The sequence below is a fragment of the Schistocerca nitens genome, chromosome 5, assembly GCF_023898315.1.
Source record: "Schistocerca nitens isolate TAMUIC-IGC-003100 chromosome 5, iqSchNite1.1, whole genome shotgun sequence".
NCBI lineage: Eukaryota > Metazoa > Arthropoda > Insecta > Orthoptera > Acrididae > Schistocerca > Schistocerca nitens.
In genome coordinates, this window is record NC_064618.1 from 869691885 (window position 1) to 869705054 (window position 13170).

Sequence of the window (13170 nt, forward strand, 5' to 3'; positions counted from 1 at the left end):
GGTTCAGCGCCATTACGTCACCAGCTGCCGCCTTCTGGACGGCCGTGCCACAGTGCAGGCGGTCCACGGCGCGCAGCTAGCCGAGGACAGCCGGAGCTCGAACCGCAGCTGATGGAGGCAGCTGCACCACACGCCACTGCCTGGCAGACGCTGCATTTCGGGGCGACAACACGGAGGAAACCGCTGAATGCCGCTGCCAAGCTGGCGCTTCCTGTAAGGTAGCATTCATCTCACGCTAGGTGAGCCCTACGTTATAGTGACGTAACGCTACGTCATCGTGACGTAAATAAATGTAAATAGACTTGTACAAACGCAGTAACAGCAGTTGAATTACTTATTAAGCTGTAATCTCAACACTTTTCCATGTTACTGTGTGTTTCTTGATGTAACGAATGTCTGAACGAAGGAACCATATTGTTGTTGTTGTTGTGGTCTTCAGTCCTGAGACTGGTTTGATGCAGCTCTCCATGCTACTCTATCTTGTGCAAGCTTCTTCATCTCCCAGTACCTACTGCAACCTACATCCTTCTGAATCTGCTTAGTGTATTGATCTCTTGGTCTCCCTCTACAATTTTTACCCTCCACGCTGCCCTCCAATGCTAAATTTGTGATCCCTTGATGCCTCAAAACATGTCCTACCAACCGATCCCTTCTTCTAGTCAAGTTGTGCCACAAACTTCTCTTCTCCCCAATCCTATTCAATACCTCCTCATTAGTTACGTGATCTACCCACCTTATCTTCAGCATTCTTCTGTAGCACCACATTTCGAAAGCTTCTATTCTCTTCTTGTCCATACTAGTTATCGTCCATGTTTCACCTCCATACATGGCTACACTCCATACAAATACTTTCAGAAACGACTTCCTGACACTTAAATCTACACTCGATGTTAACAAATTTCTCTTCTTCAGGAACGATTTCCTTGCCATTGCTAGTCTACGTTTTATATCCTCTCTACTTCGACCATTATCAGTTATTTTACTCCCTAAATAGCAAAACTCCTTTACTACTTTAAGTGTCTCATTTCCTAATCTAATTCCCTCAGCATCACCCGATTTAATTTGACTACATTCCATTATCCTCGTTTTGCTTTTGTTGATGATCATCTTATATCCTCCTTTCAAGACACTGTCCATTCCGTTCAACTGCTCTTCCAAGTCTTTTGCTGTCTCTGACAGAATTACAATGTCATCGGTGAACCTCAAAGTTTTTACTTCTTCTCCATGAATTTTAATGCCTACTCCGAATTTTTCTTTTGTTTCCTTTACTGCTTGCTCAATATACAGATTGAATAACATCGGGGAGAGGCTACAATCCTGTCTCACTCCTTTCCCAACCACTGCTTCCCTTTCATGCCCCTCGACTCTTATAACTGCCATCTGGTTTCTGTACAAATTGTAAATAGCCTTTCGCTCCCTGTATTTTACCCCTGCCACCTTCAGAATTTGAAAGAGAATATTCCAGTTAACGTTGTCAAAAGCTTTCTCTAAGTCTACAAATGCTACAAATGTAGGTTTGCCTTTTCTTAATCTTTCTTCTAAGATAAGTCGTAAGGTTAGTATTGCCTCAGGTGTTCCAACATTTCTACGGAATCCAAACTGATCTTCCCCGAGGTCCGCTTCTACCAGTTTTTCCATTCGTCTGTAAAGAATTCGCGTTAGTATTTTGCAGCTGTGACTTATTAAACTGATAGTTCGGTAATTTTCACATCTGTCAACACCTGCTTTCTTTGGGATTGGAATTATTATATTCTTCTTGAAGTCTGAGGGTATTTCACCTGTCTCATACGTCTTGCTCACCAGATGGTAGAGTTTTGTCAGGACTGGCTCTCCCAAGGCCGTCAGTAGTTCTAATGGAATGTTGTCTACTCCCGGGGCCTCGTTCCGACCCAGGTCTTTCAGTGCTCTGTCCGACTCTTCACGCAGTATCATATCTCCCATTTGATCTTCATCTACATCCTCTTCCATTTCCATAATATTGTCCTCAAGTACATCGCCCTTGTATAAGCTCTCTATATACTCCTTCCACCTTTCTACCTTCCCTTCTTTGCTTAGAACTGGGTTGCCATTTGAGCTCCTGATAGTCATACAAGTGGTTCTCTTCTTTCCAAAGGTCTCTTTAATTTTCCTGTAGGCAGTATCTATCTTACCCCTAGTGAGACAAGCCTCTACATCCTTACATTTGTCCTCTAGCCATCCCTGCTTAGCCATTTTGCACTTCCTGTCGATCTCATTTTTGAGACGTTTGTATTCCTTTTTGCCTGCTTCATTTACTGCATTTTTATATTTTCTCCTTTCATCAATTAATTTCAATATTTCTTCTGTTACCCAAGGATTTCTATTAGCCCTCGTCTTTGTACCTACTTGATCGTCTGCTGCTTTCGCTACTTCATCCCTCAGAGCTACCCATTCTTCTTCTACTGTATTTCTTTCCCCCATTCCTGTCAATTGTTCCCTTATGCTCTCCCTGAAACTCTCTACAACCTCTCGTTCTTTCAGTTTATCGAGGTTCCATCTCCTTAAATTCCAACCTTTTTGCAGTTTCTTCAGTTTCAATCTGCAGTTCATAACCAAGAGATTGTGGTCAGAATCAATATCTGCCCCTGGAAATGTCTTACAATTTAAAACCTGGTTCCTAAATCTCTGTCTTACCATTATATAATCTATCTGATACCTTTTAGTATCTCCAGGATTCTTCCAGGTATACAACCTTCTTTTATGATTCTTGAACCAAGTGTTAGCTATGATTAAGTTATGCTCTGTGCAAAATTCTACAAGGCGGCTTCCTCTTTCATTTCTTCCCCCCAATCCATATTCTCCTACTATGTTTCCTTCTCTCCCTTTTCCTACTGACGAATTCCAGTCACCCATGACTATTAAATTTTCGTCTCCCTTCACTACCTGAATAATTTCTTTTATCTCGTCATACATTTCATCAATTTCTTCATCATCTGCAGAGCTAGTTGGCATATAAACTTGTACTACTGTAGTAGGCATGGGCTTTGTGTCTATATTGGCCACAATAATGCGTTCACTATGCTGTTTGCAGTAGCTAACCCGCACTCCTATTTTTTATTCATTATTAAACCTACTCCTGCATTACCCCTATTTGATTTTGTATTTCTAACCCTGTAATCACCTGACCAAAAGTCTTGTTCCTCCTGCCACCGAACTTCACTAATTCCCACTATATCTAACTTTAACCTATCCATTTCCCTTTTAAAATTTTCTAACCTACCTGCCCGATTAAGGGATCTGACATTCCACGCTCCGATCCGTAGGACGCCAGTTTTCTTTCTCCTGATAACGACGTCCTCTTGAGTAGTCCCCTCCTGGAGATCCGAATGGGGGACTATTTTACCTCCGGAATATTTTACCCAAGAGGACGCCATCATAATTTAATCATACAGTAAAGCTGCATAACAAAAACGAATTTGTGCATAAATCATGTGGATAGAAACGTGAAATAGAGTGAAATTAAAGTGTTTCGTATTTTAATAAAAGCCAGTGGATTGTACATAATTCTTCTGGACAGAAACGTTAAACCGAGAAATTAATATGGTACCAAAGATAATTCGGAATGTTGCTGGAATTTTAATTTTGCCTTCATGTTGCAGATCAACTCAGTATATTTTGCTCTACAGAAATAAATTCTTGCTGATGATTATAATGTATAATGTAACCTGTTTATAACACGTCATTATGCTTCTTTATACAATGTATGATGTGAAAAAACAATGATATTTCGTCATGCCAAACACCCCCAAAATTTACACCATGTCTATTGAGAGAATAAACAAACACAGTATGCCACCATCGCATATGAAACATCGCTTAGTGCTGCTAAAAACCGTAGGCTGTTGTGGCTATTTTATCAAGTAGCTCACCCATTGTTACAGCCAGTGATCAACATCATTTGGCAACTACTAAGAAACTTACTTTTTTATATAGTTGATACTGCTTACATATTAATATGTAACAATTCTAGACGAAATATCATTGTTGTTTCACATTATACAGTGTATAAAGAAAAATAATGACGTGTTATAAACAGGTTACATTATACATTATAATCATCAGCAAGAATTTATTTCTGTAGAGCAAAATTTTCTGAGTTGATCTGCAACATGAAGGCAAAATTAAAATTACAGCAACATTCCGAATTATCTTTGGTACCACATTAATTTCTCGGTTTAACGTTTCTGTCCAGAAGAATTATGTACAATCCATTGGCTTTTATAAAAATACAAAAGACTTTAATTTCTCTCTATTTTACGTTTCTATCGACATGATTTATACACAATTAATTGTTTTTTTTTTTTTTTAATGTCTAGCGCTATTTTTGACTTTCGTTATTGTTATGGTTCCTTCGTTCAGACATTCATTACATCAAGACACACAGTAACATGGAAAACTGTTGAGATTACAGCTTAATAAGTAATACAACTGCTGTCACTGCGTTTGTACAAGTCTATTTACATTTAGCTTTCACGTTACAGTGCAACCTTTGTGGTAGAACTGCAGAGATCGATACACGCATGAAGTCGATGTAGGTTTATTTACGTCACGATGACGTAGCGCTACGTCACTATGTCGTAGTGCTCTCCTCACCTAGCGTGAGATGAATGCTACCCCCTCTCTGACTGGCCTAAGGCACTGCGCCGTAGTGAGGCGTTACAGGTTGTTTGATTGGCCCCGCAAGGCGGCCGTCCCCCCGACCTATCCCCACCATTCACTTAAACAGAGTATGCTGATATATCACCTTGACGTGTCCACTCACGTAAGATTACTAAAATGTTGTTTGAAAATAGGAATTGAAATTAATTACTGGAAAGAAAACTGTTAAAATTAAGTGAAGCAGAGGGACATTGTCAACAGTGCATGCATTTTTGTTAGTGGCTAAATTGACTTCTAGGAAATTGTTGTGAAATTTAGAGAAGATTGCGTCTTTTAATAGCACCATCCATTTTGCGGGGCAGGTATCTGTAATTTACGGGCGAAATGGAATCGTAGCTTGGAGACTGTGGCCAGATCGTTTAAGGTTCCGCGCTTGCATTCAAGTTTGCAGAACGTTTCGTTATGATCGACAGTTAATCTCGGGGACGCTGCAGCAGTTACAAATGAATAAATGGCAGAATACTAAGTGTATTCGGCCATTTTGGCTCCAAGCCACGATCCGTTAAGCTCATATTGGTTGTTGGCTGTAACAACAAACCATTCAAACATTTCATGTAACTTAGAGCTATTAGGAGACGTGTTAAAGTGAGAACTCATGAGACTTAACTAATTCATATTTATTTAATCACAAATGGTTCTAAATTTAATGCATGACATATCAGATTTGTCTATACAAAAGAAGAATTAATTACTTACACACATTGAACGCAGCCATAGTGCGTCCTACCAGTCTAAAGGCTGACAGACAAGGAGAGAGAGCAACGAGCCGGAACGCTCTTCACTTACTTTCTAAAACAAAACAAAAGACGTATTACAGTCGATTACAATCAGCCACGGGCTGGCTACCGGTATATCTTTGAAATAGTATTTACGAAATAATAATTACATTTCACAAAATTAATTGACACATGTGATTTAGACTGGAAGTTATTTACAGAAACAGATAAGTGCACATTTTTGTGCTTTCCCTGTTTTTGCGACGTTAAATTTATATAAAGTTACGTGTCCATTTACTGTTTCAAGCCCCATCCTTTGCAATCATGTACAACCGCTCGCTTGTAGAAAGATCTGTACCTAAAGACTGGGAAGTCACACAGGACACAAAAATGACTAGGAATGAAGATTGGAGTAATCCTCCGGATTACCTACGCATATTACTGATGTCGACTTGCAGGAGGTATACTGTATTCTAACATTGTTGATTACCTCGAAGAGAACGATTTATTGATGCACATCACATATTCAGAAAATATACCTCTTAATAAGACAACAACTTCTTTTCAGAATGAGATATTCACTCTGCAGCGGATTGTGCGCTGATATGAAACTTCCTAGCAGATTAAAACTGTGTGCCCGACCGAGACTCGAACTCGGGACCTTTGCCTTTCACGGGCAAGTGCTCTACCAACTGAGCTACCGAAGCACGACTCACGCCCGCTACTCACAGCTTTACTTCTGCCAGTACCTCGTCTCCTACCTTCCAAACTTTACAGAAGCTCTCCTGCGAACCTGCAGAACTAGCACTCCTGAAAGAAAGGATATTGCGGAGACATGGCTTAGCCACAGCCTGGGGGATGTTTCCAGCGCACACTCCGCTGCAGAGTGAAAATCTCATTCTGGAAACATCCCCCAGGCTGTGGCTAAGCCATGTCTCCGCAATATCCTTTCTTTCAGGAGTGCTAGTTCTGCAGGTTCGCAGGAGAGCTTCTGTAAAGTTTGGAAGGTAGGAGACGAGGTACTGGCAGAAGTAAAGCTGTGAGTACCGGGCGTGAGTCGTGCTTCGGTAGCTCAGTTGGTAGAGCACTTGCCCGTGAAAGGCAAAGGTCCCGAGTTCGAGTCTCGGTCGGGCACACAGTTTTAATCTGCCAGGAAGTTTCTCTAACAACTTCTTTATTCACAAGGAGCAGTGGGTGCTATCGACTGGGGGTCTCAAATCCATTCCACATTTCTATGTTTCCAGAAGGTGTTTGACGCCTTTCCTCTCAAGCCTAATCAGATGCCACGCATATGGAGTATCCCTTCAATTGTTCCACTGGATTTGTCATTAGTGATTTCCTCTCAGAAAGGACACAGTTTGTAGTAATCAACGAAAAGTCCTCGAATAAAACATAAGTCATATCTGGTGTTCCCCAACGAAATGTTACAGTCCTTCTACTTTTCCTACCCTACATAAACGATTTATGAGACTATCTGAGAAGCCCTCTTAGATTGTACGCAGCTGATACAGTGATTTACCATCTAGTAATGTCAGTAAATAATAAAAAAATGGAAAATCATTTAGATATATGCACAGTGTGGCAGTTAATTCTACATAATTAAAACTGCAAAGTCATCCACATGAGTACTGAGAAGAATCCGTTCAATTTTGGTTACATGATAAATCACCCGAATCAAAACGTGCTCAGTGAAACTAAACATATTGGTATTATGATTGAAACGAAATTAAATTGGAACGATCACATCGATAATGTTGTGGAGATTGGAATATACAACAGGTCTACTGAAGAGACTGTCTACGCTACAAGTGTCTGTCCTCTTCTGGAGTACTGCTGTGCAGTATGGAATGCATACCAGATAGGATTGATGGAGGGCATCGAAAAAGTTCAGAGACAGTCGAAACAGTGTAAATGATTACTAGTCAGATTTCATCTAACACATCCTGCTCAATGGTCAGGATAAAAGTGAGCTTGGTGCTCGTTTATTCTTAGGAAGTGACCTCATTAATTTAGAAAATGACGAATAAGTAATTCAGGCAAAATGAAACTGACTTGTTGGAAAATTAATTCTTTCATTAACATTTGACCAGATTCAGAATGAAGATTTACACATAAAATAAAATATGAGAAAACTAAGTATTTATTGAGAATTCTGATAGACTGTTTTCAAGAACTCAGACTGAAAAGTTGGTTAGACTGCACGAAAGCCGGCCGCGGTGGCCGTGCGGTTCTACGCGCTCCAGTCCGGAGCCGCGCTGCTGCTACGGTCGCAGGTTCGAATCCTGCCTCGGGCATGGGTGTGTGTGATGTCCTTAGGTTAGTTAGGTACTTCTAAGTTCTAGGGCACTGATGACCACAGCAGTTGAGTCCCATAGTGCTCAGAGCCATTTGAACCATTTGAACTGCACGAAATAACATTTGGATCACAATTAGCAAACCAGTGAAACCATGCCTCAGCCCAGTTCGTCTAGGCGGTCACTGCGGAACTCATGTTGTCACAATGAAGTTACCTCTTTTGATTTCCTGTATCGGGATGACGTTTGCAGTATTCCGCCCTATTTTAAACTGGACTACTGAACTCTTTGACGGATGATCATTTTTATCACAGATGCACAAAGAACGTGGGATCATCTAATGGTTATCTTTTGAAATAAATTATGAAATAAACTTGTATCCCTGAAGATGTAGCTCTAACGCTGCGAAACTCGTGGGATCATAAATAAACATTTATTAAACAGCTGGTGCGGTGTTTTTCATCGTTGTAGAATTCCACGGCTGTAGATGCTCGCAATACAAAATTAGGTGCAAATGTTATGGGGACGTCGAGTTGCAGCATCGAGCAGCCAGAACACACCAATAGGGTTTCTTAACAATGACGAGAAATGGCAACACAACTTCTGCTCTTAGCAGTTACCGATTGCTGCAAATAAGTTCAAAATTTAATCTCGTGTTTGAGCTAGGTTTCTGTCGTGGGTTATTTACGTTAGCTTTAAGCAACGTCCGCATAACACATAACGTTAAGTATTATTATAAACCAAGTGTCCTTACATATAACAATGCTACACAGTCTATACCAGGAGGAGCGGTCGGGATTCAGGAATATGACAGGAACGATCATTCGTAGCAAAAAGTCTAGCAAAAATGGGTCGCAAAATTAATATCTCAAGAGCTATGAACACTTAAGTTTCAATACTGTGAAACGAATCTCTTCTACCGCAGGCTCTTTGCTTTCCGTATTTTGGAAGGAAGTAGTATGGATAGAAATAAAATTTAGTAAACTTGGGCTCTAAAAGGCATATCTTTAGAGCTATGAGCACTTCCTGATCTTCGATACTGTGAAACAAACCTCTTCTTCTGCAAGCTCTTTGCTTTATATATTTTGAGAGGTGGTAGTCTGAAACTAAACAGGAATGAAATGCAGTAAACATGGTTTCTAAAGTGCATACCTTAAGATCTATGAACACTTCTTCACCTTCGTTACTGTGAAACAAATCTCTTGTATTGAATAAGTGCTCATAGCCCTTTAGGTATGCACTTTAGAGCCCATGTTTACTAGACTTTTCTTCGGTCCTTACTACCTCCTCCCAAAATACGGAAAGCAAAGATCTTACGGTAGAAGAGATTCGTTTCACAGTATTGGTGTTGACGAAGTGTTGATAGCTCTTAAGGTATGCGTTTTAGAGTCCACGTTGACTAGACTTCGCTGCTTCGACTACTGGGACACTCTGTATCACGTATTTTACTTACTATGCGTTCATCAAAACGCTGAAGTTTTACATGAGTCACATACTTATAATTTGTTGATTGTCGGTACGAACGTACGCCAACATGGTCATTTCACTGCACGTTACTGGGTTTTGTCTTACTTATGCTGATGAGCGGGAACGTTATGAGCACTGCCGACCACGTGACTCAGCCCTGCCTGGCAGAGCTGCGGGCAGGTGACGCCGTAAGGCCGGGTTTCCCTAGGAGGAGGAATTTTGCGCCGCGTAGTGCGTAGTGCGTAGCGCGCGCCTCGCCGCCCTCGACAGCGGCCAAGTAGTGTACGTGTTTTCTGACAGAGCGCAACACGTAATGCGCCGGCGCTTTTACTTCCGGTGTGGCAGGCCGATTGGTTCGCGCTGAGTCTACTGCATTGCACGCTGCGTTCTGGTGAAGCAATTGCTGTGAGCCAAGTAACGTCCGTCTGCAAAGTATGCCAAAGAAGAAGAGGAAGATAAGCGCTCAAGTGACTCAGTGGTCAAAAACATATTGCTGATTGTTTCTCTGCGCTTCGCATAGGTCTGGAGCAAATAATGTTCTTCTACGTTGTCCTTTTTACGTATAGTTACCAGCGAAGCTATGCGAATCATCGATACTGTACGGAATATTTGGACTTCGGTTAAATTAAGATTGCTTTTAAACATTGTTCCCAGACAGCACGTACGGACTGTATAGTTAATGCACCCGCTGTCCATTTTCTCGGAAAACAATAACGCGCAATGTATTTAAGCTATTCATCCTTGATCACGGAAAGCACCTCGTCCTCTTCAGGCAGCGCAAAATTCCCGCTCCTAGAAAAACCCGGCGTAATTGAAGTATGTAGGCGGAGCGGAGACGAATGGGGAATCATTGTTACGACGATGCAGGCTGCAGATGATGAAATCCACTGACATGACTGACTTTGACAAAAGGCGGACTCTTATGGCCTGGCATCTGGGAGGAAGCACTTCGGGAACGGGAAAGCTGGTCGGTTTTTCTCGTGCTGCTATTGTGGGGACGTATAGAAGGCGGTGGCAGGGCGGTGAAGCAACACGGAGGCGGCAAGTGTTGCACGTCCTGGCCTCATCACAGGGAGTCGAGGGCGGGAGAGTGCCCTCCCTCGAAAACACGATATGCGGCGATCTGAGGCGGATCTTGTAACATCCGCCTTCCTAATCGGCCTACTGGATTGCAATATAACTGACCGTGATCGCATACCTCTAAAGAAATTTTACAGTCAGTAAGGCTATCGCTACCGAAGGCAAATAGCACACGTTAGTTGGAGGAAAGTGTACAACAGACTCTTCTGAAGGAAGAAACTATTCTACATTTAAGCCAAATTTAGATGATAATTTTGAAATGGGTGGAATGTAGTGCAATTACTCACGAGCCACGCAGGGGGAAAAAGGATACTACATAATATTTACTACAAAAATCACTGATAATACAAAGAGAACATTGATTAGGTAAAAAAAAAAGATAATTAAACGGTCGCCAGCCAGCTAGGGCAATGAATCTCCAGAATCTTGAGAAAGGTAATGGCAAAGAATTTTAAGTAAATGATCACTGGAGTGGCAACAGAAGGTTGTCACGCTTTTCCACAGCACAACACTTGACGAGAAAATAAATGAATCAGAAAGCACTGAGCTTGCAGTTACTTATTCTGAAATACTAATTTTGTAGGTAACGTTAAATGAAATTAAATAAATGAATTGCTTCACTTAAACTTCGTTACTTAAAAAAATAACTTTCAGTTACTTCAGCGTAATGTAATGCAAAATTTAGAAAAAGGCAAGCAATTTACTTTTGATTATTGAAAGACTGAACTGAATTTACTTTAGGAAAATGAGCAATTAATTTTACTTTTAAAATAACAACAATAAGATACATACCAAGCCAGCAGAAGTCACTCGCTAAGGAGATACAGAATAAACGAAATTGCGCAGTCTTAATTTGTGTTGTATCTTTATTTATTAGTATTGCCAATGAAATATTATTGCACTTTAAGCATCCTCTGTCATACAATACAAGAATGAACCGTTACTGAAGCAGAAAATTTAGACAAACTGGTCATTAGCAAACACACAAAACTGGCAGTGAATAGTTAATCAGCTTTCATGATCTTGCGACACTCGGCGATTCCATGGAAAGGAAAAGGTAGCCTACTCGGTAATAATGTCTGCGGATAATGGCAATACAGGTGCCCTACAAGTTTTAACTATTGCAGGCTATTATTCGGGTTAGGCATACTTTGTGAAAGAAAAGCTGTTGGGTAATGCCTACGTAAGTTTATAATTTTTCACTTAACAGTCTTACGATGTTGTAGCTGTGCGGACGACGAAAAATGTAGCCGACGGCAATGCTGAGCTGCCGTTGTTGGTGTTGCTGCTGTTCGAAGAGAAGCACGAGTCGTCTCCAGAGGCACGGGTAATTACGGGACAGGCAGCAGTTGGAAGTGCAGCTTCCTCCGCCTGTCCACTCCTACCGTGCCCTCAATAGTCGTGGCTTAACGAATGACGGGCGTCTACACTGGTGCGAGCACAGCTGCACACCTCGTCTGCGACAGCGCCCAACAAACACTTGGGCACTCTTCCATCACACAGGCTGATCTGCTTCATCTCTGTTAACAACGCGACACTCTCCGTGCGCAAAGATAAACAACGGCATAGCTACTGCCATTTTCTCGTACTACGGATACATTTAAATAAAGTTCCCTTGGCTCTTACCCAGCAAAGTTCAATATTTTCAATATAATTACAATTAATTATAAACATAAATAAATACACTACTACATTGATTACTTATTAAATATGGTTTCTGTAATACAGCGTACAGTTTCAGAATCAATAGTACATCAGAAGTTATCAGCAGATATTAAACGGAGAAAATTTTGGATGGTGAACACAGGGCTCAGCACCTAACGACCACTAACAAGGGAACCTCCCCATTGCACCCCCCTCAGATTTAGTTATAAGTTGGCACAGTGGATAGGCCTTGAAAAACGGAACACAGATCAATCGAGAAAAGAGGAAGAAGTTGTGTGGAAGTATGAAAAAAATAAGGAAAATATACAAACTGAGTAGTCCATGCGCAAGATATGCAACATCAAGGACAGTGGGAGCTATCAAGCGCCGTGGTCACGTGGTTAGCGTGAGCGGCTGCGGAACCAGAGGTCCTTGGTTCAAGTCTTTCCTCGAGTGAAAAGTTTAATTTTTTATTTTCAGACAATTATTATCTGTCCGTCCGTTATGTTTTCATCACTTTTTTGGGACTGATTATCACATCCACAAGAAAGCCTAAATCGGGCAAGGTAGAAGAACCTTTTTACCCATTCGCCAAGTGTACAAGTTATGTGGGTCAACAACATATTCCTGTCTTTTGACGCACATGCCGTCACCAGTGTCGTATAGAATATAATCAGACGTGTTTTCCTGTGGAGGAATCGGTTGACCTACGGCCTTGCGATCAAATGTTTTCGGTTCCCATTGGAGAGGCACGTCCTTTCGTCTACTAATCGCACGGTTTTGCAGTGCGGTCGCAAAACAGAGACACTACACTTATTACAGTGAATAGAGACGTCAATGAACGAACGGACAGTTCATAACTTTGCGAAGATAAAAAAAGTAAACTTCTCGTTACGCAGCCGCTCACGCTAACCACGGGACCACCGCGCTCTTCAGCTCATACTCTCCCTGATGTTGCCTATCTTGCGCATGGACTACTCAGTTTGTATATTTTGCTTATTTTTATCATAGTTCCACATAACTTCTTCCTGTTTACTTGATTGATCTGTGTTCCGTTTTTCAAGGCCTATCCACTATGCTAACTTGTAACTAAATCTGAGGGGGGTGCGATGAGGAGGTTCCCTTGTAAGTGTTCCGACGTTGACCCTATGACGTCGTCCGTTACGATTGCAGCTATCGACATTTGGCCTTTAATCAATGGAAACGAGTCGCCTGGACGGATGAGTAACGTCTCCTGTTACATCAGGTCGATGGTCGTGTTCAGATTCGCCGTCACCCAGGCGAACGTCTGC

General features: G+C 41.5%; 2 non-coding genes across 2 annotated transcripts; one reads left to right on the forward strand and one right to left on the reverse strand.

The window, feature by feature from the left end:
- Nucleotides 1-6026: 6026 nt before the first annotated feature.
- On the reverse strand, nt 6027-6101 carry Trnas-uga (transfer RNA serine (anticodon UGA)). The gene has a single exon. It is a non-coding gene; the product is annotated as a tRNA-Ser (tRNA).
- A 352-nt stretch (nt 6102-6453) lies between these two features.
- On the forward strand, nt 6454-6528 carry Trnas-uga (transfer RNA serine (anticodon UGA)). Its single transcript has one exon. It is a non-coding gene; the product is annotated as a tRNA-Ser (tRNA).
- Nucleotides 6529-13170: the final 6642 nt, after the last annotated feature.